This window comes from Erythrolamprus reginae, unplaced genomic scaffold (genome assembly GCF_031021105.1).
Source record: "Erythrolamprus reginae isolate rEryReg1 unplaced genomic scaffold, rEryReg1.hap1 H_51, whole genome shotgun sequence".
NCBI classification, from domain to species: domain Eukaryota; kingdom Metazoa; phylum Chordata; class Lepidosauria; order Squamata; family Dipsadidae; genus Erythrolamprus; species Erythrolamprus reginae.
Window position 1 is genome coordinate 89969 of NW_027248508.1, and position 26034 is coordinate 116002.

A 26034-nucleotide genomic window follows, 5' to 3' on the forward strand; every position below is an offset into this window, starting at 1 on the left:
TAGCCATTTGAAACATCAAAGGACTCACACAAGACAGAAACCCTTAAATATCCTCTATTGTGGGAAAGGTTTTAGTCATAATTCCAGCCTGTTGAGACTCTAGTGGTGTCACATAGGAGGGAAACCCTTAGAAAGACCTGACTGTGAGAATGTGGAAGGTGGGCTATGCTTTGATATCTGTATTTTCATTTTATACTGCAATTCTTGCCAGGATTATGCTCTTTTTGATATATGACCTTTGTCCTACATATATCTGCTATAAACTTGACATTTTCTAAGTGCCGACAACAGGGCAAAACTTTTTGCCTTCACACTTGTGTTTCCTCTATGCTAACCACGAAATGTACTCAGGAAGGGAACATGGCTTTGATAGGGCAGAGATAGATCTGACACCTGCTCTCAAGGCACATAGCTTCTGCAGGAACCCACATACTAACCGCAGGTTCCTTCTTGTTGTACATTCTGCACCTTCTACATAGTAAAACTCTTTCTTTACTTTCTGTATAAGGAAACTTTGACAACTAGTATCTGATTGGCTGATACTGTGTGTTTTTTGTACTCCTTTGGAAATGTATAAAGAGCCCTGAAAAGCAATCCACGTTGTTCAGACATTGCTTTTGTATCTTCTGAACCTGACGCATGCACCAAATAAACCTGGCAATCTCAATCTTCTCGTGGTCTCTGCTCCCTTATCGGCAACAAGTCGTTCTTGTTCTGCTACATTTTCTGGCGACCACGAAGGGACCAGACGGGACTTTGGAGCCCTCTGGACGCCCACCTCAGTGGCGTCTGCCCCAGGTGTGAAAGAGGAACAGTCCAGGCGCCATCGGAAATCTTTCTCCGAGGACCTTCCTGTTGACACCGGGGCAGCCACGCTGACGGTTTGCGATCCAAGAACCACTCCTGAGAGGAAACGAGAGACCAGGACATCTGTTCGCCAGCCTGGAAGAGTAACCGAGTCGCCAAGATAAAAGGCAAGTCCTCAGGCAAGTCCTCAGTTATAGGCACTTTTTAGAGACTGGTAGGAGTCTATCTCTCCCTATGTAGAGGGACAGAGGCGAGGACTGATCCCCCTCGTTTTGGCTCGTTCTTCATTAAGTGGCTCATAAGGTGGGAGGCCCGTGCTTTTGAGAGAAAAAGCTGTGTGTGTGATTGCCTACCGCGGTTCCCACAGGCGGCTGTGAGCTCCAGGACCTTGGGCCGGTAGAGATTGTGTGCAGTGAATAAAAATCATTTTGTGTCTCAAGGGAAGGACCCCTTACCTCCCTTGTATACTCCCTCCCCTTTTCTGTCTGGTGCCCCAGGTGGAAGATGGGAGGTAAACCAAGTGTGCCCAAGACCCCCCTTGAGTGTGTAATGAAACATTTCAACCAGGTTTATAATAATCAAACACAAGAGTATGGTATAAAATGACCTTTGTATATCAGAATGGCCCTCTTTTAACTTAGGATGGCCCGATATAGGAACCTTCAATATTCCCACTATATTGTTCATAGACTTGTATTTGATCCTGCCTTGGGTCATCCTGACCAAGAGCCATACATTGATGTTTGGTTGAAACTAGCTCGAAATCCACCCCCATGGGTCACCAAATGTAGGACCAAACAATGTAAAGTCATGGCCGTGGTCCCCATTCCTTCAGGGGCCACGCTCAGGAGAAGGACCCCTAGGAGAGGGGGAGGTACAGTGATCCCCCGCTCGTTGCGAGGGTTCCGTTCCAGGACCCCCCGCAACGAGCGGGTTTTCGCGAAGTAGCGCTGCGGAAGTAAAAACACCATCTGCGCATGTGCAGATGGTGTTTTAAACTTCCGCAGCGCTAGCGAGGAGCCGAAGATTGGGGGGCGGCGCGGCTCTTTTAAAACATCGCCGCCGACATGGGGGGCTCGCTAGCACCCCCCCGAGCCCCCAACCCGGGTTTGGGGGGGTGCTAGCAAGCCCCCCATGTCAGCGGCGATGTTTTAAAAGAGCCGCGCCGCCCCCAATCTTCGGCTCCTCAGCGGCGAGCGAGCGAAGCCAAGCCGGCAGCAATGTCGCCGCCGCTGCAGCCAACGCGCGCTACGATCTTCCGGGCCAGCCAGGCTCAGTCACGGAAGGCAGCCGCTTGGCCCGGGATGCTGGGCCGAGAGGAGCAGGGCTTGATCCGCTGAGCCTGGCTGGCCCGGAAGATCGTAGCGCGCGTTGGCTGCAGCGGCGGCGACATTGCTGCCGGCTTGGCTTCGCTCGCCGCGCTGCCCCCCAATCTTCGGCTCCTCAGCGGCGAGCGAGCGAAGCCAAGCCGGCAGCAATGTCGCCGCCGCTGCAGCCAACACGCACTACGATCTTCCGGGCCAGCCAGGCTCAGTCACGGAAGGCAGCCGCTTGGCCCGGGATGCTGGGCCGAGAGGAGCCGGGCTTGATCCGCTGAGCCTGGCTGGCCCGGAAGATCGTAGCGCGCGTTGGCTGCAGCGGCGGCGACATTGCTGCCGGCTTGGCTTCACTCGCCGCGCCACCCCCCAATCTTCGGCTCCTCAGCGGCGAGCGAGCGAAGCCAAGCCGGCAGCAATGTCGCCGCCGCTGCAGCCAACGCGCGCTACGATCTTCCGGATCGGGCGGGACCAGGTGGGGGCTGGAATTTCTCCGCCAGGGCGAAGGGCGGGCGAGCGGGTGCTGGGGAGGGCTTCTCGCCCTCCCGCCAGCAAGAGGGGGAGCGAACGGCGTGGGCAGGCGAAGGGCGGGCGAGCGGCAGCGAGGAGTTTGCGTGGGCGGTGGGGAAACTCCTCGCTGATGCCAGCAAGAGGGGGAAGACCCAGGGAAGCCGCCCAGCAGCTGATCTCCCGGTTGCCATCTACGCATGCGTGCCCATAGAAAAAAAGGGCACGCATGCGTAGATGGTATTTTGACTTCCGGGTTGAAAAATCGCGAATTACCCTGTTCGCAATGGTCGGGGACGCAATAACCGGGGGATCACTGTAAATCATCCCCTCCCTGGTGGCCCAGAGAAGTGCACATTGTTCCATCTCCCACACCAAAAGGGTCAGAGGACCCAGCCAACCCCCTGTATTGTCCAGTTGCCCGGAGGAGGTGTCCCAGCCCCCGCCATATGTCCTTTTGCCCTATGGCCAGCCACAATCATCCCTAAAGGACTCCTCCACCGCAGGGACTGGGGGGGTGGCCCTTCTTGAAACCCGCCTCCGCTTGAGGGAACCACCGCTCCCCTACCCGCAGCTTTGGGTGGGGGACTAGGATCCCCTGTTCTCCAAATAGACCCTAATGAAGCCACCGCTGACAGGTTTGCCCGTTATCACACCCTCCTCCAGCAATTTGCCCGGACTACCCTCAGACCCCTTGACTGTTCTGAGGTTGGACTACCCCCTTGTTGGCATGATGGTCGCAAATTCTATCAGTGTAAGACCGGGAGTACTATTAGATGTCATCTCACTCAATCTCCCTGTAAATTTTACCTTTGATGCCTGCTATTATATTAACCGTAATGCCCACCCCCAAGGCGGGTGTGGCAGCCTGAGTTGGGAACGCTCTTATTCCTTCCAGCATGGATATGTTTGCCATGGTTCCCAATGGGGTGACCGCCGTGTCATTAACCACAACTACTGCCCCTATTGGTCTTGTGTTACATTTGCTACATGGACCCCTGGCACTACGGGTGGGATGAAGTTCTCCCTAACTCGTGGGGAGGTTTTCCCAAACTACAAAAGTGGCCAGTGTAACCCTGTCACTCTCTCTTTCACTCCGGTTGTGGTCCCACAAGCTCCTATACTTTTTGGAATGCAAATAGATGGCCAGGGATATGACCCCTCTCTGATTCTGTCCTTGGAAATCACGGGCCAGATCTGGACAGTAGTACGGAAAAAGAGCCTCTTTTGGTCCTACTATCAGGAAATGGATAAACTGAATACATGGGCAGTCCCTTCTGCTGTTACCAATACTTTTGTACAACTTGCACAAGATGTAGCGCGCACCCTTCAGGTTAAGAACTGTTTTGTCTGTGGGGGAACTACCGTGGGTGAGAAATGGCCTTGGGAAGCACTTGAGTTGAATTACACCGTTGTCCATGACATGGAGGTGGCCGGTAAATCTGACAGCCACTGCAGGGAAGGAGGGGAACTGGGCTCTGTCTTCTAACTTGGTGGGCAATGTCTGTTATACCCGTAACCACACTGCTGGCTGTGCCCACGTTGGAAACCTGCGTTGCCTGTCCACGTGGAACAATGCAGCCTGGTGGTCTGGCAAGGGTCTGCAGCCAACCACCATGGCCCGGGCATTGCAAAACGTTAGCCTCCTGAAGCCTTATATTTTGGACCCCCAAAACACCAAATTGCTTTGGCTTGCTCCAGATGGCATGTACTGGATTTGTGGAAAATATGCTTATGCCCAACTCCCTCTCAACTGGTGTGGCTCTTGTGTCCTGGGTGTCATTCGCCCTGGTTTATCCTTGCTCCCCATGAAACAAAGGCAGGTTCTTGGGGTGCCTGTATATGATGAAATTGCCAATGTCCGCTTTAAAAGATCCCTCATTAGCGACCTTAAGATCGGGATCTGGAAGCATGATGAATGGCCCCCCGAGCGTATCATAAAGGTTTATGGTCCGGCCACCTGGGCCGAGGATGGTACCTTTGTTTACCACACCCCCATTTATATGCTTAACTATCTCATCCGCCTTCAGGCAGTGGTGGAAATTGTCACCAACGAGATGGTCTGTGGTCTTGCCCACTTGGCCTCGGAGAGTGTTAGGTCATGCACGTATATCATGCAAAACAGGCTGGCTTTGGACTATCTTTTGGCCAAGGAAGGGTGTGTGTGTGTCAAGTTTAATTTGTCTAATTGCTGCATCAAGATTGATAATAGTGGGGAGGTCATTAAGGAAATCGCCGATCGCATGGTCAAGATTGCACATGTTCCAGTGCAGACTTGGAAAGGTTTGGATCTCTCCCATGCCCTTGCCGTCTTCCTTCTTTTCCCGGTATCGAATATATTGTGGCTTGTGTTGTTTTTCTGGTGGCTGGCTGTGTTATTGTCCCCTGTGTGCTTCCTCTTTTTATGAAACTTTTTCATAGCACTGTTTCACTGGTGGTGGACAAAAAGTCCTCCGAGAAGATTTTGACTCTGTGGCACCTGCAACTGCTTAACAACCGCAGGGGCGGAAATGTGGAAGGGGAACTCAGGACCCCGATAATGAGGACCCAATATATGAAGTTCTCCTGCCGCTCCAGCCCCAGCCCCTCCAACACCTTCAACCCCCTTCCAGTAACATGGTTGAAACCCCATCCGAATAAACTTTATTTCGGTTGCAGTTCCAAGAGGGGGGAAATGTGGAAGCTGGGCTATGCCTTGATATCTGTATTTTCATTTTATACTGCAATTCTTGCCAGGATTATGCTCTTTTTGATATATGACCTTTGTCCTACATATATCTGCTATAAACTTGACATTTTCTAAGTGCCGACAACAGTGTTCCCTCTATTTTTTGGGGGGGGGGCGAAAAGTATAGTGTCTGAGCGGCAGTCCCTTTGGGACTGGGCGGCACAGAAATAATAAATGAATAAACAAACAAACAAACAAATAAATAACCCACCCTGTTTTGCCTCAGAGAATTTCAAAATAAAATACTGTACTGTGTGTCTATAACAGTGAGCTCATAATAGGGCAACTCTATCAATATCAAAATGCCACTTAAATGGTTGAGCTAGTTTCAAACTAGATTTTGATTTTCTTTCTCTCTTCCTTACTCCCATTCTTTTTCTTTCTCTTTTCCTTCCTCTCTTTTTTCTATCTGTTTCTCTCTCTTCCTCTCTCCTTCCTTCTCACTCTTTCCCTCTCGGCTTCTGGGCAGGTTTGAAAAACTCTGAGTTGATGATGATTTTTAAGTGAGCAATTGCTCACTGCTCAGCTTAGTTTAAGTTTAAGTTTAATCAGATTTGTATGCCGCCCCTCTCCGCGGACTCGGGGCGGCTCACAGCAATAGCAATACAATGTAAGACAAATCCAATATTTAAATTAATTTAAAAAACACCACAAGTTAAAAACCAATCATACACACTAGCGTACCATGCATAAATTTTAAAGCCTAGGGGGAAGGAACATGTCAATTCCCCCATGCCTGACGACAGAGGTGGGTTTTAAGGAGCTTACGAAAGGCTAGGAGGGTGGGGGCAATTCTGATATCTGGGGGGAGTTGGTTCCAAAGGGTCGGGGCCGCCACAGAGAAGGCTCTTCCCCTGGGTCCTATGGCCAACAACAGGGCAAAACTTTTTGCCTTCACACTTGTGTTTCCTCTATGCTAACCACGAAATGTACTCAGGAAGGGAACATGGCTTTGATAGGGCAGAGATAGATCTGACACCTCCTCTCAAGGCACATAGCTTCTGCAGGAACCCACATACTAACCGCAAGTTCCTTCTTGTTGTACATTCTGCACCATCTACATAGTAAAACTGTTTCTTTACTTTCTGTATAAGGAAACATTGACAACTAGTATCTGATTGGCTGATACTGTGTGTTTTTTGTACTCCTCTGGAAATGTATAAAGAGCCCTGAAAAGCAATCCACGTTGTTCAGACATTGCCTTTATATCTTCTGAACCTGATGCATGCACCAAATAAACCTGGCAATCTCAATCTCCTCGTGGTCTCTGCTCCCTTATTGGCAACAAGTCGTTCTTGTTCTGCTACAAGAAGAGTTTTAATGGTAATTCTAACCTGGTGCAAAAGCAGAGGGCTCACACGGGAGAGAAACCCTTTGAATGTCCTGACTGTGGGAAATGTTTTAGGGATAATTCCAACCTGGTGAGACACCAGAAGTCTAATACAGGAGATAAACTCTTTGAATGTCCTGATTGTTGGATTGTCGCATCCCTTGTATCCTGGACATAAACGGTTTCAACTCCTACCCTCAAAATGTAAAACAAATAATTCCCTCAACACTATCAAAGTATTTACTAACTCTGCACTACTATTACTACTAGTTTTTTCTCATCATTCCTATCACCCGTTTCCTCCCACCAGTGATTGTATGACTAACTTGTTGCTTCTATCCTTAAGGTTTTTATTAATATTGATTGTTTCCTCATTGCTTATTTGATCCCTGTAATCATTGTGTTGTACCTCATGATTCTTGACATACATACATACATATATATATATATATATATATATATATGTGTGTGTGTGTGTGTGTGTGTGTGTGTGTGTGTCACATGTTTAAGCTGAATTTGAAAATTAAGGGAGACTAGGATAGATCTATTTCGGCCTTATTTTGGCCTCATCAGCTAGCCATACCCACTGAGACTTGAACCTGCAACCTTTGCCTTGTAAGGCAGAGAATTATCCTCTAGGCTACAGTATCCAATCCCTTCAGCTCTGTACCATATATATATATATATATACACACACACACACACACACACACATAAAAAACCTTTCCTAATACATTATATAATCTATAGAATAAAGTTCTATATATTTAAACCAAAAAACAATAACTACAATTTGTGTTGAATCGCTAGTGCTCCCGCCATTTCTTATCCTCGCCATCTGGTTTCCAATATTTTAAATTCAATTCTTTTTTAGTTTTTACAATATTAGCTAATTAAAATACATATCTCTTAATTTTCTATTCTATCGTAAAACTTCCCCCAAATCTTATAATAATCAGAATCTTGTTTATCTTTAAATTTCAAGTCAGTCTATTCATCTCTGCACAGTCCATGGTTTTACTCAAAACTTCCCTTTCAGTTGGTATTTATTCAATTTCCAGTTGTGAGCATATACAATCCTAGCTGCCGTAGCTATATATATTAATAATAATAATAATAATATAATAGTAATAATAGTAGTAATTATAATACAGTAATGATAATAGTTGTAGTAGTAGTAGTAATTTATTAGATTTGTATGCCGTCCCTCTGCGATGTTTCATCCTTATCAAAAGTATCTGGTAAATTACCCAGAGGTATATTTCCGGTTTAAGTTCAATAGTCTTTCTTAAAATCTTCTCAAGATTGACTTCTAAATGTAGTTCATAAAATCGTCTGCCACAATGTTCTACCTGTCAATGAATGCTTCAGTTTCAACCACAACAACACACAAACACACAATATATTCAAACTCAATGTAAACGGCTCAAACACTAAATCAGTGCCTGGAATGCACTACTTGACTGTGGTTTCTTCCCCAACGCCAAAAACTGAAACCTTAGTCTGTATATAGTCAACCTCACCCCTTTTCTTAGAGGTGTGTAAGGGGGTGCATAAGCGAACCATCGTGCCTACCCTCCCTGTCCTACTGTCCAAATGTTTGTAACTGTTACCACGTACATGTTTTGACAAATAAATAAAATAAAAATACTTCCTTTAAAAAATAAATTTAGGGGAAAATGTTTTTCCATCCCCCCTTCACTTTTTTTTGTATGTTGGTCTTGTAGACATGTATACTGTATTTTGCATTTTGTATGTTGGTTTGTTTTAAATAAACAATAAATAAAAATCATTTTTAAAAAAAGTAAGATAAATTCAGGGCTCAGAACATACTAAATTTGGTAAGCTAAGAAGCATCACATTTCACTAGGCTAAAGTGACCAGGCGAGCGGGACAATCACACACTTTATGATAATTTGTCCCTTTGAAAAATGTCCTGCTGTTTTTCCTCCCAACCAGCCCTGTTGAGAAGAGGCTTGCGGGAGGGGATTCTGGGCTTTCCGCTGATGCCTCGCCATCTCCGCCCCTAACCCAGCTTGGCAGGAGGTCTCTGCGGGGAGGAAGAAAGAGCGAGAGGGCCCACTGAGGTAAAGGGGCGCTGCGGCGGGGACGGTGAGGCGCGCACTTGCCGAGGGAAGACGGTGTCATTGGCAAAGCTTCTGTTGCCTCGGTGCTTCTGGAGGCAGCGGCCAGCCCAAGGACGCAGTCTGTCCGGGCACCTCAGGATCCGCCGAGGGGGAAGCACAGTGTTGCTTTCCCTCACCTCGGAGCTGGCGGAGCCTCACTGAGTGCGCTTGGGGGCATCCTGAGGCGGAGTCCTCCCCTCGCCCCCCCCGTTTGCCCCCTGCCCTAGGAGCCCCCGTTTTGCTGAAGGAGCAGGTGGGGGGGATCCGGGAGCGTCTGGGAGGAAGGAGCCTCCCGCTTAGGGCCTGGTCCGAAGGGGGAAAAGTGTGTGTGTGAGGGGGAGGCCGGACCAGGCTTCCTTTGCGTCTCTTCCAAGAGCCGGAGGGGGCTGGGTTCATGGTGGGGGGAAGGCCCTTATGGAGAATGACGAGGGAGGGGAGAAGAGTGAGGAAGAAAGAGTGAGAAGGAGGGAAGGAGAGAAAGAAATAGAGAGGGAGAGAGAAAAAAGAGCGAGGGGATGGAAATAGAGAAATGGAGGAAGGAAGAGAGAGAAAGATAAATAGAAAGGGAGAAAGAGAGGGGGGAGGTAGGAGGGAGAGAGTGAAAGAGAGAGAAAGAAAGATGAAGGAAGAGAGAGAAGGAGGGAGGGAGAGACAAAGGGAGGGAGGAAGAGAGAGAGAATAAAAGAAAGGAAATTTTCTGGTCAGTTGCTAGAAGTGCAAAACGATTTGATAGAATTTATACAGTGAGAGCATCTTGCAAACGCCTTAGATAGAGACGAGGCAAGAGTGTTCTTCCTGCTGTCAGGAGATGGCAGTCAGAAAGGCAGCATCTGGGCCAAAAAGATGAGGAGTTAAAAGCATCGAGTACTGAATTGCTAGAAAAGATCCGAGGAGAGAAAAAACCCAGAGCTTCCTCTTCCGGAAGACTCATGGGAGAAAGAGGACCTGTAGAGCGGCTTTTGTGCTCTCCCGAGGATCGAAGCAGCAGCTGGAAGGTGAGTTGAGGGCAGGTGGGAGGAAAGTCCGGGAGCAAGTCTGGCTGTTTGTTTTTACAGCCTGGGAGCAGAGAAGCAACTCGGATGAAGCACGTCAGCTGCTGCTGCTGCAGGTTCCCCTCCTGCTGAAATTTAAGCCTTGCGGGTCTTCTATTCCGACGCCCTGCAGGAGACCCAATACCATTTCAGACAATCGATTAATTGTTCTCAGCATCAAGAAAAATTCTCCTTAGTTCTGGGCTACTTCTCTCCCGGATTAGTTTCCACCCATTGTTTCTTGTCTTGCCTTCTGGTGAATTGCAAAATAAGTTGACCCCGTCCTTGACCCTTCAACTATTGGAATACTGCTATCATGTCACCCTTAATCCTTCCTTTTACTAGACTAGACTAGTCATACTCAATTCCTGCAACATTTCTTTATATGTTTTAGCCTCAAGCCCCCTACTGCTCTTCTCTGCACTCTTTATAGAGTCTCAACACCTTTTAAAAAAATGTGGCAATCAAAACTAGTTGCAATAATCCAAGTGTGATCTTACCAAAGCATTATAAATTGATACTAACACTTCACATGATCTTCATTCTAGCCCTGTGTTAAGGCAGCTTAGGATTGCATTAGCTTTTGTGGCCATTGCATCACACTGTTGGCTTTTTAAAAGTTGATTGTTCACTATGGTAGGACTTCAAGATCCATGTCACAGTTACTGCTATTGAGTCAGGATGTACCTATTCTGTACATTGCCATTTGCTTTTTTGTGACTAAGTGTACAACCTCTTTTCTTTTCTCTACTGAATTTCATTTTGTTGGATACGGCCAGGCGTTCAAATCTATCAAGATTCTTCTGTATCTTGAGTTTGTCTTTTGGGGTGTTGGTTATTCCTGCCAGTTTAGTGTTGTCTCCAAATTGTCCTCTGGGAGTTGGGTGGAATATAATTCCAAATGAGCTGAGTTCCCATTCTAGTCATTTACTGAAATTGGTTATGAAAATATTGAAGAATACTGAGAATAACATAGAGTCTCCATATAGATGTAGTTCCATTGACTAATGGTTGAATATGGTTTGTCAGCCAGTTACAAATCCATTGGATGGTGATCATATCCATACCACATTTTCTTCATTTACCAAGTCGTATTTATCAAATGCCTTTTTGAAATGCCAGTATACTATGTCCATAGCATTTTGCTAGTCTACTAATTTAGACACTTTCTAAGAAGGAAATAAGTTTTGTTTGACATGATCTTTTTTCAACAAACCTATGTTGGCTTCTGGTTCTACGTTTGCTTGGTTCTAGATGTTTGCAGATCTGTTGCTTGGTTATCTTATTCAGGATCTTAATAATAACACAGAGTTGGAAGGGACCTTGGAGGTCTTCTAGTCCAACCCCCTGCTTATGCAGGAAACCCTACACTACTTCAGACAGATGGTTATCCAACATCTGCTTAAAAACTTCCAATGTTGGGGCATTCACAACTTCTGGAGGCAAGCTGTTCCACTGTTCAACCATTCTGACTGTCAGGAAATTTCTCCTTAGTTCTAAGTTACTTCTCTTTTTGTTTATTTTCCTCCCATTGCCTTTTGTTCTACCTTCAGGTGCTTTGGAGAATAGGTTGACTCCTTCTTCTTTGTGGCAACTCTTGAGATACTGGAACACCGTTATCATGTCTCCCCTGGTCCTTCTTTTCATTTAACTAGCCATGCCTTATCCCTGCAACCGTTCTTCATATGTTTTAGACTCCAGTCCCCTAATCATCGTTGTTGCTCTTCTGTTGCACTTTTTCTAGAGTCTCAATATCCTTTTGCATCTTGGTGACCAAACTTAATGCAGTATTCAGGATTGGTTGCAGTGTGACCTTATTAAGGCCTTATAAAATGATATTAACACTTCACGTGATCTTGATTGTATCTTTCTGTTTATGCAGCCTAGAACTGTGTTGGCTTTTTTGACAGCTGCTGTACACTGCTGGCTCATATTTAATTGGTTGTCTTCTAGGACTCCAGGATCCCTCTCAGAGTTACTACTGTTGAGCAATATACCACGTATACTGTAGCTGTGCAAAAAAAAATTTCTTGCCTAAATGTAGAACCTTACATTTTTCAACATTGAATTTCATTTTATTAGATAGCGCACATCTCTGAGGACTCGGGGCAGGTCACAACTTGTACAGAAAACAATAATCAATAATAGCAATCCAATTAATACATCATAAAACAGTCTTTAAAATTCTAATTAAAAAAGAAGAATCATCAATATCATTCATTCGACAATCAAACTAAGGTATTCATTGGTCAGGGGGGAAGATCTAAGGAACCCCAGGCCTGGCGGCAGAGATGAGTTCTTCTGGAAGGTGAGGAGGATGGGGGCAGTGCGAATCTCCAGAGAGAGCTGATTCCAGAGTGCCAGGGCCCCCACAGAGAAGGCTCTTCCCCTAGGTCCCGCCAGCCAACATTGTTTTGTCGACAGGACCCTAAGGAGATCAACTCTATGGAACCTCAACGGTGGATGGGATTCGTGCAGCAAAAGGCGGTCTCGGAGATAGTCTAGTCCTATGCCATGCAGGGTTTTATAGGTCATAACTAACACTTTGAATTGTGTCCGGAAACAGATTGGTAGCCAGTGCAGTCCGCGGAGTGATAGTGAGATGTGGGCCTTTCTTGGAAAGCCCAGACTGCTCGCACGGCTGCATTTTGGGCAAGTTGAAGTTTGCAAACACTCTTCAAAGGTAGCCCCATTTTGCACCCATCTTCTGCAGTGTTGGCTATTCCTGCCAGTTTGGTGTCATAGAAACATAGAAGATTGACAGCAGAAAAAGACCTCATGGTCCATCTAGTCTGCCCTTATACTATTTATCTACGGATAGGGGCGGCATACAAATCTAATAAATAAATAAATAAATAAATATTTCCTGTATTTTATTTTAGGATGGATATATGTTTATCCCAGGCATGTTTAAATTCAGTTACTGTGGATTTACCAACCACGTCTGCTGGAAGTTTGTTCCAAGGATCTACTACTCTTTCAGTAAAATAATATTTTCTCATGTTGCTTTTGATCTTTCCCCCAACTAACCTCAGATTGTGTCCCCTTGTTATTGTGTTCACTTTTGTATTAAAAACACTTCCCTCCTGGACCTTATTTAACCTGTTAACATATTTAAATGTTTCTATCATGTCCCCCCTTTTCCTTCTGTCTTCCAGACTATACAGATTGAGTTCATTAAGTCTTTCCTGATAAGTTTTATGCTTAAGACCTTCCACCATTCTTGTAGCTCATCTTTGGACCCGTTCAATTTTGTCAATGTCTTTTTGTAGATGAGTTCTCCAGAACTGAACACAGTATTCCAAATGTGGTCTCACTAGTGCTCTATATAGTGGAATCACAATCTCCCCCTTCCTGCTTGTTATACCTCTAGCTATGCAGCCAAGCATTCTACTTGCTTTTCCTACTGCCTGACCGCACTGTTCACCCATTTTGAGACTGTCAGAAATCACTACCCCTAAATCCTTCTCTTCTGAAGTTTTTGCTAACACAGAACTGCCAATACAATACTCAGATTGAGGATTCCTTTTCCCCAAGTGCATTATTTTACATTTGGAAACATTAAACTGCAGTTTCCATTGGTTTGACCATTTGTCTAGTAAAGCTAAATCATTTGCCATATCATAGACGCCTCTAGGAATATCAACCCTGTTGCACACTTTAGAGTCATCGGCAAATAGGCAAACCTTCCCTACCAAACCTTCCCCTATGTCACTCACAAACATATTAAAAAGAATAGGACGCAGAACAGACCCTTGTGGCACACCGCTTGTAACCTGTCTCTGCTCAGAATACTCGCCATTGACAACAACTCTCTGATGTCTACGCTTCAGCCAGCTGCAAATCTACTGAACTATCCTGGGATTAAGTCCAATCTTCACTAATCAGCTCTTTATGTGAAACCCTATAGTATCCTAGCCAAATGGCAGTCCAATTTCCTCTTTAAAATGTCCAGAGTATTGGAGTTCACAACGTCCACTGGTAGGTTGTTCTACTGGTTGATCGTTCTGACCGTCAGGAGGTTTTTCCTTATTTCCAGGTTGAATCTCTGGAGAATAAAGTGAACCCCTCCTCTCTGTGGCAACCCCTCTTATACCTGTAGACTGCTATCATGTCCGCTCTGGTCCTCCTTTTCTCTAGGCTATCCATGCCCAGTTCCCGCAGTCTCTCTTCGTAAGTCTTGGTTTCCTAGCTGTTCCATTTCATGTTTGGTTTGTTTGGATTGTATCACTGTTTTATAATGGGCTTTTTATTATTGTTTTTCATATTAGATTTGTAATTCTGTTTTATTTGTTGTGAGTCTCTCCGAGTCTTCAGAGAGGGGTGGCATACAAGTCTAATAAATTGTTATTATTAATTATTATTATTATTTTTCACATCATCTCTAACAACTTTATAAACAAAGTTCTACTTTTCTTTGTATCTTGTAGACAAAGAGGATGGCAATAAGAGCACTCTGGACAATTGTAAATAAGAACCAACATTGAAAAGGGAAGAAGATCAAGCGAAAAGTCAAAATATTTCCATTTCTTTCAGAAAACCATACAATTCTCCTCCTGCTCCTCCAGCAGCTGTTAGACAAGAGAGAAAATCAAGAAAGATTTCAAGCTCAAATAAGCATTATGAAGAACTGAAGGTTACATGAAAAGCCAAAGGAGATTATTTTTCAATCAGCAAAAAAGGGAAATATCTGGAAGTCAGTGGGGAGGAAAAGGCCAATAGTAAAGTCACATAGAGCAGACAGGAATGCAGCCCTCTCCCTGTGAGGAATAAAACGGCTTGAATGAAAGCACCACTAAACAAGGCATTGTCCATATTTCTGGTGGCCTCAGCTGTGGAAAAGTGACATAAATTTGCCTATTGTCCAAGAAGAAGAGATTTCAAATCAGAGCTGTTTATGAAACGAGGAGCTAGACAGGAGAAAAGCCATACACACTATCTCAATGTAGCAAAAACTGCCTTGTGATTCATGGAAGCAACCACACAAGAGGGAAGGCAAAAAAGTGCTCCCAATGTGCTAAGTCCTTTAGTGAGCGTGAGAACATGTTGGTACACCAGAAGACGCACATGAGGGAGAAAACATATGACAGTGCAAATTGTGTAAATGTTTCATTAGAAATTCTTAGGTCAGGTCTGTGAGAAAAGTTTCAAAGAGAAAATTCCTGTCTGGTGAAGCAAGCAAGAGTCGCAAAGAAGAGAAAACATTTGAATGTGCTGTAAAATATTCTGCCACAATTTCAGTCATGAAACATCAGAGTATTCACAAAGGAGAGAAATTCTTTCAATGTTCTGACTGCGGGAAAGATTTTAGTCAGAGTTACAAACTGGTGAGACACCAGAGGACTCACAGAGGAGAGAAACCCTTTGAATGTCCTAACTGTGGGAAACGTTTTAGTCATAATTCCAGGCTGGTGACACATCAGAGGACTCACACAGGGGAGAAACCCTTTGAATGTCCTGTCTGTGGGAAAACTTTTAGTCATAGTTCCAGCCTGCTGAAACACAAGAGGACTCACACAGGAGAGAAACCCTTTGAATGTCCTGATTGTGGGAATTGTTATGGTCAGAATTCCGACCTGCTGATACACAAGAGGACTCACACAGGAGAGAAACCCTTTGAATGTCCTGACTGTGGGAAAAGCTTTAGTCAGAGTGCCAACCTGGTAAAACACCAGAAGACTCACACAGGAGAGAAACCCTTTGAATGTCCTGACTGTGGAGTAAGTTTTAGTCAGAGTTCCCACGTGGTGGAACACCAGAGGAGTCACACAGGAGAGAAACCCTTTGAATGTCCTGTCTGTGGGAAATGTTTTAGTAATAGTTCCAGCCTGCTGAAACACAAGAGGACTCACACAGGAGAGAAACCCTTTGAATGTCCTGATTGTGGGAATTGTTACGGTCAGAATTCCGGCCTGCTGATACACAAGAGGACTCACACAGGAGAAAAACCCTTTGAATGTCCTGACTGTGGGAAAAGTTTTAGTCGTAATTCCAGCCTGGTGCAACACCAGAGGACTCACACAGGAGAGAAACCCTTTGAATGTCCTGTCTGTGGGAAAGGTTTTAGTCTGAGTTCTAGCCGGCTGAAACACAAGAGGACTCACACAGGAGAGAAACCCTTTGAATGTCCTGACTGTGGGAAAAGTTTTAGTCTTAATTCCTACCTGGTTGTACACCAGAGGACTCACACAGGAGAGAAACCCTTCGAATGTCCTGTCTGTGGGAAAGGTTTTAGTCAGAGTTCCAACCTGGTGAAACACAAGAGGAATCACACAGGAGAGAAACCCTTTGAATGTCCTGACTGGGAAATGTTTTAGTCAGAATTCCGACCTGGTGCAACACCAGAGGACTCACACAGGAGAGAAACCCTTTGAATGTCCTGACTGTGGAGAAAGTTTTAGTCTTAATTCAACCCTGGTGAAACACAAGAGGACTCACACAGGAGAGAAACCCTTTGAATGTCTTCATTGTGGGAAAAGTTTTAGTCAGAATTCTAGCCTGGTGAAACATTTAATATTTAAACATTTAATATTTAAACCAAAAAACAATAACTACAATTTGTGTTGAATCGTTAGTGCTCCCGCCATTTCTTATCCTCGCCATCTGGTTTCCAATATTTTAAATTCAATTCTCTTTTTTCAGTTTTTACAATATTAGCTAATTAAAATATACATATCTCTTAATTTTCTATTCAATCATAAAACTTCCCCCAAATCTTACAATAATCAGAATCTTGTTTATCTTTAAATTTCAAGTCAGTCTATTCATCTCTGCACAGTCCATGGTTTTTCTCAAAACTTCCCTTTCAGTTGATATTTATTCAATTTCCAGTTCTGAGCATATACAATCCTAGCTGCCGTAACATATATATCAATAATAATAATAATAATAATAATAATAATAATAGTAATAATAGTAGTAGTAGTAGTAGTAGTAGTAGTAGTAATTTATTAGATTTGTATGCTGCCCATCTCCGATGTTTCATCCTTATCAAAAGTATCTGGTAAATTACCCAAAGGTATATTTCCGCTTTAAGTTCAATAGTCTTTCTTAAAATCTTGTCAAGATTGACTTTTAAATGTAGTTCATAAAATTGTCTGCCACAATGTTCTACCTGTCAATGTATACTTCAGTTTCAACCACAACAACAAACACACAATATATTCAAACTCAATGTAAACGGCTCAAACAATAAATCAGTGCCTAGAATGCACTACTTGACTGTGTGGTTTCTTCCCCAACGCCAAAAACTTTAACCTTAGTCTGTATATAGTCAACCTCACCCCTTTTCTTAGAGGTGTGTAAGGGGCATGCATACGCGTACCATCGTGCATACCCTCCGTCCTACTGTCCAAATTTACCTATAACTATTTTGCTTTTGTTTATGCTTATAACTGTTATCACGTACATGTTTTGACAAATAAATAAAATAAAAATACTTCCTTTAAAAAATAAATTTAGCGAAAAATGTTTTCCCATTCCCCCCCTCACCTTTTTTTGGATGTTGGTTTTGTAGACATGTACATAGTGGATCTTCTCCGGGTCCCGTCAACCAAACAATGTCGCTTGGCGGGACCCAGAGGAAGAGCCTTTTCTGTGGCAGCCCCGGCCCTCTGGAACCCACTCCCCCCCAGAGATTAGAATTGCCCCCACCCATCTATAAAACATTTTAATTTGGTTTTCTTTTAAGGACACTGATTTTGTCATTTTCCAATTCCCAATCCAGACTTTCTCCCATGTATCTATATCTATTTCTTTTCCAATATTTTTACACCAACTTATCATGTTATCCTTTAATGTTAAATCTATATGTTTATGGGCAATCAAGTATTTATAAATTTCCCCTATTGTTTTAGTTTGATTGATGGTTATTAAATTACTTAATAGGTTTTTATTCTTATTAAAAATATAGAGCATACTATCTTTCTGGTATCTAGATCGAATCTGTGCGTAATGCCACCAATCGATTATTATCCCTTCTTCTTGTAATTTAGTCCTAGATTTTAGTTTCATTTGATCATTTAATAGGTCCTTATATCTTATTATTCTCTTTTCCTGTATAGAATTTGGGTGTATTATTGCTTCTAGAGGGGCAAGCCATTCTGGAACAGTCAAAAAATGATTTTTCCTTATGTCTTTCCAAACTTCTAATAAAGATTTTCTTAATGTGTGTCTTTTGAAATATGAATGATTTTTATCCTTGTCATACCACATAAAGGCATGCCAACCAAGCATAAGATCGTGTCCTTCTAATTTCAATATTCTTTTATTCTCTAATGTTAACCAGTCCCTAATCCACGTTAGGGGGGCTGCCTGATAGTATAATTTCCAATTAGGGAGTGGAAACCCTCCCCTTTCTTTAATATCTTCCAAAATATTTATCTTTATTCTTGCCTTTTTTCCTTGCCATAAGAATTTTTTGACTATCGTAGTTCAGTTTTTGAAAAAATTTCCGCCTGGATTTATTGGAATCACCTGAAACAAAAATAAAATTTTAGGTAAAATGTTCATCTTAATTGTGGCAACTCTCCCCAAAAAGGATATTTTTAAGTTATTCCAAATTTCTAAATCTTTTTAATTTCCATGATTAATTTTATGTAATTATCATTTTTTAGTGTTATTGTTTTGGATGTTATCCATATTCCTAAGTAATTAACCTTTTTAACTATTTGTATTCTGGAAATGTATTCCAATTTTCTTTCTTGTATTTTACTCATATTTTTTGTTATGAATTGTGTTTTACTCTTATTTATTTTTAAGCCTGCTACTTTTCCATATTGTTCTATTGTCTGAATTAATACTGGAACTGTTGTTATCGGATCCTCAATTATAAACGTCAAGTCATCTGCAAAAGCTTGGACTTTATATACCTCCTTTCCAACAGTCAAACCTTTTATTTTTGGATCTGCTCTTATTTTTATCAATAGGGTTTCTAAGGACAAAATAAACAGTAAAGGTGAGATAGGACAGCCTTGTCGAACTCCTTTATTTATTTCAATTGGTTCCAATTTTTCATTATTTAATATAATTTTGGTTGTTTTGTTTTGTATATACAGTGGTCCCCCGATTATCGCGAGGGTTCCGTTCCAGGACCCCTCGCGATGATCGGTTTTTCGCGAAGTAGCGGTGCGGAAGTAAAAACACCATCTGCGCATGCGCAGATGGTGTTTTTACTATCGCCGCAGCAGCGAGGAGCCGAAGATTGGGGTTTCCCCGCCGCCCACGCAAACTCCTCGCTGCTGCCGCGCCCGCCGCTTGTCTGCCGCCTGCCTGCCCACGCGTCGCCAGCTCGCCCGCCCTTCGCCCGCCCACGCCGTTCGCTCGTGCCGCTTCCCAGCTGGGAAGCGGCGCTGGGGTCTTACCGGCCGCCCACGCAAAGGGGAAACCCCGGCTCCTCGCTGATGCCCGCCGCTCGCCCTCCCGCCAGCAAGAGGGGGAAGACCCAGGGAAGCCGCCCAGCAGCTGATCTGCCCGGCGGGGAACGCAAACTCCATCTACGCATGCGTGGCCATAGAAAAAAGGGCACGCATGCGCAGATGGTGTTTTTTACTTCCGGGTTGAAAAATCGCGATATAGCGTTTCGCAATGATCGAGATCGCGAAACTCGGGGGACCACTGTATAGCATCTATTAAATTTACAAATTTAGGACCAAATCTCATTTTATTCAGTTGTATTTTTATAAATGTCCAATTAACGTTGTCGAAAGCTTTTGGGCATCTAAGAACATCAATGATAATGTTTTTTCATAATATTCTAATGTGTTAATCATCATTCTAAGGTTATTTTTAATCTGTCTGCCTGGTAGAAAGCCATTCTAATCTTGATGTATTATCCCATTTAAAATTCTTTTTAATCTATCTGCATATATTGCAGTAAATATTTTATAATCAACATTCAATAATGATATAGGTCTATAATTTTTAATTTTTTCTTTCGGTGTTCCTGATTTATGAATTAGAGTTATTAAAGATTCTGACGATGATTTAGGAATTCTACCATCTAGCCTACATTCATTAAAAATTTCTAACATGTTATTTATTATTGTTTCACTTTCTATTTTATACCATTCCTGCGGTATGGCATCTGGTCCGGTTGCTTTATTATTTTTTTGCTTTTTGATAATTGCAAGGAGTTCCTCTATTGTTATTGGTTCTTCCATGTTTGCCTGTTGCTCTTCCGTTAGTTGTGGTAGTTAAGTATGTTCTAAGTATTTAAAAACTTCGTCCTCACTAATATTTTCTTTTTTACATAGTTCTTTAAAAAAAATTGTACTATATTTGCTTTTCCTTCTGTATCATGTTTTATTGTTCCATCTTTATCTTCTAGTTTTTTAATTATTTTTGATTGTCGCTGTTTCCTAAGTTTATATGCGAGCCATCTTCCTGGTTTATTAGCATGTTCAAAATAATATTGTTTAGCTCTTTTTATTTTTTCCACTATTTGGTTTTGCTCTATTAATCTGATTTTATGTTTGATTACGTCAATTTTCCTTTTTAATTCTCTATTCTTTGTATTTTGTTGTGATAAGATTTCTAATTGTTTTAGTTCATTTATTAATTGTTCATATTTAATTTTTTTTCTTTATTTTGTTTTGCAGTGTAGGAAATCGTTAGTCCTCTTATGTATGCTTTGGTTGTGTCCCACAAATTTTGTGGAGTAGTGTCTGAATTTTTATTAATTTCAAAAAATATCTTTAATTCTTTCTCGATGCAATCCTTGTATTTTTTTTCTTTTAAAACATTTCTATTCATCTGCCAATTTAAATATTTTTTATTATTTCTCATATAGACTACTACGGGGTTATGGTCTGCCCATGTGTTTACATCTATTTCCACCTCTTTTATTTGTTCTGCAGTTATTTTTGGAGCCCATACCATATCTATTCTTGTCTAGATTTTATGGGGGTTAGAATAAAAGGTATACTGTCTCTTTTGAGGATATCTTTCCCTCCAAACGTCATTTAATAATAATTCTGTTTTCATTTTTTGAAAGGTAGTGGGTAATAAATTTTTCTTTTTCTTTTTACTATTTTTCTTTTCCCGGAATGGTCTAATTGTCTATTTGCAACGGCGTTGAAATCTCCAATTATTAACATATTTTCAATATTTAATTCCATTATTTTTTGATGTAACTTTTTAACTTGTACTATCAAGATTCTACCTTCATCATCTGCAAATAATTGTTTGGAATTTATAGAATTCTCAACATACATCACTACTCCTCTTTTTTTTTGGTCTGCTAATGCAGCATACATATTTCCAATTTTAGGATTTAATAATAATTTCCGATTATTCTTTTTTATATGTACTTCTTGTAATATTACAATTTGAGCTTTTTGATTTTTAATTTTTGAGAACATTTGTTTTCTTTTTCTCGGTTCATTTAAGCCATTTACATTTACTGAAAAGATTTTCAAATCTTTCAAAGTAGTCATTTGTAGTGTTTTTTGGTTTCTTTAGTTTTGCGCTGAGGTTGTTTTCTTCGAGCACCTTGGTCCTGCTCTTCTACTTGTGCAGCTGCCCCCATAACTTCTTCCTGCTTTTTTGTCAATTCCTTTGTTGGTTGTTCCAGTTGGCATATTCCACTGTTTTCAAAAAAGTCTCTTGCTTGATCCAGGTTTTCTAATTTGTATCTTTTTGACTGCCAAGTTAATGATAGTCTTTGTGGAATGAGCCAACGGAAAGTTATATTTTCTTTGATCAAAATTCTAGTCAAGAAATGGTAATCTCTTCTACTTTCTCTGACACTTCTTGGCACTTGTTTTAGTATTTTTACTTCTTTTCCTTTATGTTGTAATTTTCCGGTTCTTGCCCAATGTAGTATGTCATCTCTCAGAGCTCTTCTTACAAATTTGATGTGAATTTCTCTCGGAAGATTGTGACGATGTATGTAGCTATTTGAAATTCTGAAAACTTCATCGATTTCTTCGGAGAGGGGCGGCATACAAATCTAATAAATTATTATTATTATTTATTTCTATGGGATCTGCCTGGAGTATTCCTCCGATGGTTTCAGCCATAGTTGTCTGTAAATCTTCATCTTTTTCTTCTATTATATTTTGAAATCGTAGCCCATACGAAGCACGTTGCATTTCAAGCTGTGTGATTGATTCATCATATCTTCTGTATTGTATGTCAGATCTGTTTTCAAAGTAATCCATTCTCTTCTCCATTTTATCAGTCTTTTCCTCTACTATTTTATAGATGGCACCTCCCACCAAATAGGATAGCAAAAATGTTTCCTAAAACTTCTCCGTTGTGTTGGAAATGTAAAAAGGAAATAGGGTCCTACTACCATCAGTGGTGGACGTGTAGCACAGCTAGACTCTATTGGAAAATGATAGAAAAAATGATCAAAGAAATAGTGAAGCAGGATATAGAAATAACCCCGGAATTCTATTTATTAGGAATCACAAATCAGACTTACAAGAAAGAAATTTTATATTTAATTGTACATATTTTAACTGCGGCTAGGATTATATATGCGCAAAACTGGAAAGGGGAGGATATCCCCAAAGAAGAAGAAGTAATTACAAAAATATTAGATTGCGCTGAAATGGATATGATGACAAGACGCTTAAATGATCAAGAAGATACGGAATTTTATGAAACATGGAACAAAGTTTATATATTGATAAATAAGAAGAAACAGTAGAAGGTTAAGATAAATAATTAAATAAATGAGTAAATTGTTTCGGCAAAGATAAGATTTATGTGCTATAATAGAATTACCTAGAATATGTTTGTTTTAGAAGTACTACTGTATATTAGAATTAGTCTATATATGAAGAATTATTATGAGAAGAATTTTGAATTTATATTAGAATTAGTTTTAAATATGAAAAGTTTTAAATATGAAAAATTATAATGAAAAGTTTAACAAATTATTTCTTAACATTTACAATAATGAATTGTACTTAAATATGTATTCTTTTTTCTGTATTCAAATTTATACTTTTGAGATAAGCGGGGAAAATACAACCCCACTTTTATGTTAAATGTCTGTCTGTCTGTTCGTCTATTTTATGAAAATTAATAAAAATATTTGAAAAAAAAAAAAGAATTGCCCCCACCGTCCTTGCCTTTCGAAAGCTGCTTAAAACCCACCTCTGCCGCCAGGCATGTGGGAACTGAGATACACTTCCCCCTAGGCCTTTACTATTTTATGCATGGCATGTCTGTATGTATGATTGGTTTTTATATAATGGGTTTTTAACTGTTTTTAGTATTGGATTTTGTTATATACAGTACTGTTTTATTGCTGTTGTTAGGCGTCCCGAGTCTGCGGAGAGGGGCGGCATACAAATCCAATAAATAAACAAATGTATATTTTATATTTTGTATGTTGGTTTGTTTTAAATAAACAATAAATAAAAATCAAAAATAAGATTAATTCAGGGCTCAGAACATACTAAATTTGGTAAGCTAAGAAGCATCACATTTCACTAGGCTAAAGTGACCAGAGGAGCGGGACACTCACACACTTTATGATAATTTGTCCCTTTGAAAATGTCCTGCTGTTTTTCCTCCCAACCAGCCCTGTTGAGAAGAGGCTTGCGGGAGGGGATTCTGGACTTTCCGCTGATGCCTCGCCCTCCTCGTCCCTAACCCAGCTTGGCAGGAGGTCTCTGCGGGGAGGAAGAAAGAGCGAGAGGGCCCACTGAGGTAAAGGGGCGCCGCGGCGGGGACGGTGAGGCGCGCACTTGCCGAGGGGAGACGGTGTCATTGGCAAAGCTTCTGTTGCCTCGGTGCTTCTGGAGGCAGCGGCCAGCCCAAGGACGCAGTCTGTCCGGGCACCTCAGGATCCGCCGAGGGGGAAGCACAGTGTTGCTTTCCCTCACTTCGGAGCTGGCGGAGCCTCCCTGAGTGCGCTTGGGAGCATCCAGAGGCGGGGTCCTTCCCTGGGCCCCCCCGTTTGCCGCCTGCCCTAGGAGCCCCCGTTTTGCTGAAGGAGCAGGTGGGGGGGAGCCGGGAGCGTCTGGGAGGAAGGAGCCTCCCGCTTAGGGCCTGGTCCGAAGGGGGAAAAGTGTGTGTGTGGAGGGAGGCCCGACCAGGCTTCCTTTGCGTCTCTTCCAAGAGCCGGAGGGGGCTGGGTTCATGGTGGGGGGAAGGCCCTTATGGAGAATGACGAGGGAGGGGAGAAGAGTGAGGAAGAAAGAGTGAGAAGGAGGGAAGGAGGGAGGGAGAGAAAGAAATAGAGAGGGAGAGAGAGAAAAAGAGGGAGAGAAAGAAAGAGCGAGGGGATGGAAATAGAGAGAAAAGGAGGGAGGAAGAGAGGAAAAAGATTAAGGAAGAAAGAAAAAGAAAGAGAGAGAGACAAAGATAAATAGAAAGGGAGAAAGAGAGGGGGGAAGGTAGGAGGGAGAGAGAGTGAAAGAGAGAGAAAGAAAGATGAAGGAAGAGAGAGAAGGAGGGAGGGAGAGACAAAGGGAGGGAGGAAGAGAGTGAGAGAATAAAAGAAAGAGAAAATTTTCTGGTCACTTGCAAAGGTCAGTTGCTAGAAGTGGAAAACGATTTGATAGAATTTATACAGTGAGAACATCTTGCAAACGCCTTAGATAGAGACGGGGCAAGAGTGTTCTTCCTGCTGTCAGGAGATGGCAGTCAGAAAGGCAGCATCAGTGCCAAAAAGGTGAGGAGTTAAAACCATCGAGTACTGAATTGCTAGAAAAGACCCGAGGAGAGAAAAAACGCAGAGCTTCCTCTTCCGGAAGACTCATGGGAGAAAGAGGGCCTGTAGAGCGGCTTTTGTGCTCTCCCGAGGATCGAAGCAGCAGCTGGAAGGTGAGTTGAGGGCAGGTGGGAGGAAAGTCCGGGAGCAAGTCAGGCTGTTTGTTTTTCCTCCACGGCCTGGAAGCAGAGAAGCAACTGGGATGAAGCATGTCAGCTTCTGCTGCTGCAGGTTCCCTCCTGCTGAAATTTAAGCCCGCTGGTGCTGCACGCTGTAAAACTGGGGGCTGCAATTTTCTGCAGGTGGGAAGAATGAAAATGCCTCTTTCAAGTTAAGGTTGATTCTTTGGGAATGGCTTCCCTCCAGAGGTTGTAGGTGCTCCATCACTGGGGCTTTGTGAGAGAGATGGAAGGGACCTTGCGGGTTTTCTATTCCGACGCCCTGCAGGAGACACAATACCATTTCAGACAATTGATTAATTGTTCTCAGCATCAAGAAAAATTCTCCTTAGTTCTGGGCTACTTCTCTCCCGGATTAGTTTCCACCCATTGCTTCTTGTCTTGCCTTCTGGTGCATTGCAAAATAAGTTGACCCCGTTCTTGGCCCTTCAACTATTGGAATACTGCTATCATGTCACCCTTAATCCTTCCTTTTACTAGACTAGACTAGACATACTCAATTCCTGCAGCCCTTCTTTATATGTTTTAGCCTCAAGCCCCCTACTGCTCTTCTCTGCACTCTTTATAGAGTCTCAACACCTTTTTAAAAAATGTGGCAATCAAATCTAGTTGCAATAATCCAAGTGTGATCTTACCAAAGCATTATAAATTGATACTAACACTTCACGTGATCTTCATTCTAGCCCTGTGTTAAGGCAGCCTAGGATTGCATTAGCTTTTGTGGCCACTGCATCACACTGTTGGCTTTTTAAAAGTTGATTGTTCACAATGGTAGGACTTCAAGATCCATGTCACAGTTACTGCTATTGAGTCAGGATGTACCTATTCTGTACATTGCCATTTGCTTTTTTGTGACTAAGTGTACAACCTCTTTTATTTTCTCTACTGAATTTCATTTTGTTGGATACGGCCCAGTGTTCAAATCTATCAAGATTCTTCTGTATCTTGAGTTTGTCTTTTGGGGTGTTGGTTATTCCTGCCAGTTTAGTGTTGTCTCCATATTGTCGTCTGGGAGTTGGGTGGAATATAATTCCAAATGAGCTGAGTTCCCATTCTAGTCATTTACTGAGATTCTTTATGAAAATATTGAAGAATACTGAGAATAACATAGAGTCTCCATATAGATGTAGTTCCATTGACTAGTGGTTGAATATGGTTTGTCAGCCAGTTACAAATCCATTGGATGGTGATCATATCCATACCACATTTTCTTCATTTACCAAGTCGTATTTATCAAATGCCTTTCTGAAATGCCAGTATACTTTGTCCATAGCATTTTGCTAGTCTACTTAATTTAGACACTTTCTAAGAAGGAAATAAGTTTTGTTTGACATGATCT

At 42.4% G+C, this 26034-nt stretch overlaps 2 pseudogenes; both read left to right on the forward strand.

Annotated features, from left to right (window-relative positions):
• LOC139155751 (zinc finger protein 208-like) overlaps positions 1 to 16698 on the forward strand; it is a 29055-nt pseudogene extending 12357 nt beyond the window's left edge.
• A 1865-nt stretch (positions 16699 to 18563) lies between these two features.
• LOC139155754 (zinc finger protein 850-like) overlaps positions 18564 to 26034 on the forward strand; it is a 33293-nt pseudogene continuing 25822 nt past the window's right edge.